We start from the raw sequence: 2,281 nt of genomic DNA, 5'->3' as shown, positions 1-2,281 counted from the left end.
GGCAGTGTATTTAATTAAAGTTAGTTTTTGTGGTTTTGAGCATAGCTCCTCCCCTTTCTAGATGGCCACACCCCTTCCCCTTGAACCCACCCATTCAGCTGTCTCCTGCAGGCCCCCTTTGATTTGAAGTCACCAGCCGCCACTGCCTTACAGTAGATGCAACTAAAGCTTTTGATAGAGTAAACTTACACTTTCTCTTTAATATACTGCCTTTATATGGTTTTCCTCAAGAATTCATTAAAATGATCCAGGTTCTGTATCAGAAAGCTTCTACCACTACACAGGTAAATAAACTTATAACTAACCCTATACTCTTATTCAATGGTACAAGACAAGGATGTCCTCTTTCGCCATACCTATTTAATCTTTATCTAGAACCCCTCCTTCTGTTTATTTCACAAAAAAAACTTTCATCATATTCCCAGAATCCACAATACAAATCTTATATACTCGGCCTTTGCTGATGATTTAAATATATACTTCCAACTCCCCACTACTGACATCCCAAAAATACTTAAAGTTATTGATGAGTTCTCGGTAGTTTGAAATTATAATTTAAATTTAAACAAGTCACACATATTTCCCCTCAATCCTATAGGTCATAAAGAATTGTACTTTCCTATGAGGGAGATCAAAATAAACTACCAGATAAAATATCTAGGAATAATATTTACTTCAGACTTCAAAGATATTATAAACAATAACCTAACTACATGGACTAGTATTCAAAATGATATGGATAGATGGAAGAACATTAATATGTCTCTACTGTCAAAAGTTAGGGTTGTCAAAATGAATTTTCTACCAAGAATACTCTTTCAATTAAATGCTACCTTTTCCAATATTCCCCAAAATTTCTTCCTTGCCATGGAAAAAGCTATATCAAGATTCTTATGGCATCCCAAATATACCAGAATTAAATATGAAAAACATGTACTCGCCAAAGATAAGGTGGGATTGGGGTTACCTGATTTTAAGCTTTACTATAGTATAATTACTGTATACAGACTAATACAAATAATAAACTATGACTCATATATAAATACTTGGACACCCCAGTGGACCAAAATCTGGTATGAACAGTTGAAATCCCTTGGCTGTAATATCAAATCCTTAACATTCTTGAATTTAAACCAGGCTAGCATATACACGAAGAATTTACACCCACTAATTAAAAACATGAATCTTACAACACAGAAACTATTTAAATCATTGCAATTAGCTGACGCTTTTGCCCTTATACAACCATTACACCTAAATCCTAATCTACTAATAAATAATAAACAAGTAAATCTAACAAACTACCCCCTTATAAAAGACTACACAATATGGGATATATACCAATGGAAAGACACTAACACGGGGCAAATGAGACTTGAACTCAAACTTCCTATGAAATATAGTATTATCCTTAACCAACTTCATCATCTTATAAATGCTAAATTCTCACAAATACACACTGACTTACAGAACATAGATTTAGTTAAATTAATACTTGAAAATCTTGCAATTAAAGGGAAAACAATTTCTAGGACCTATAAAATTGTAATGAGTGCAAAACATCAGAATTCTTTATTATTTTCAAACTATTGGCAAACAAAAAATCAATCACTGACTGAAGAAAATAAGAAACTAGCCATTGAAAATACAATCAAATTCATTCCTTTCAAGAAGCTGTTATATACACAAATTATGGTAAATAACAATCTATATTATACCTTATCTAAATTAAATAAATTAAATCCTAACTTTTTGCCTATATGTCCCCATTGTCCAGATCAAACAGCTGATATTTTATGTGGAACTGTACTAAGATACACAACTTATGGTGGTCCTTGAGAGTAAGATTAGAGAAGATGGGATATGAAAAATCAACCCTTACATGAGAGACAGCTATATTGCACATTAATATCAATCAATTCCCAAAAATATTAAGACATGTCTTTATTATGATGTGTCCCTTATTAAATTCTTTATTACAAAGAATTGGAATGTCATGTCACCAATTACATGGGAAAATTTTAGCAATCTTGCTATCAAATATATCTCATCTCACAAATTAATTTATTCAAAAACAAAAAAACAAATGCTATTACCAAAAATATTGGGGTTACTTACTAGATATAATTCTTGACAAATAAAATTTGCCTACAAATTGTCATGAAAAGCTAACCTTTAAATAAGAAATGAATGTAGAATAACCAGTCTTTCTTGCATCTTCTCCCTTTTCTTAGTATACGTGTAACTAGATATTTTCCCTAAACATACAAATAAATGGTTA

The sequence above is a fragment of the Protopterus annectens genome, chromosome 13.part0, assembly GCF_019279795.1.
Source record: "Protopterus annectens isolate FY-2018-M chromosome 13.part0, PAN1.0, whole genome shotgun sequence".
Taxonomy (NCBI): Eukaryota; Metazoa; Chordata; order Ceratodontiformes; family Protopteridae; genus Protopterus; species Protopterus annectens.
Note: the sequence above shows the minus strand (reverse complement) of the source record.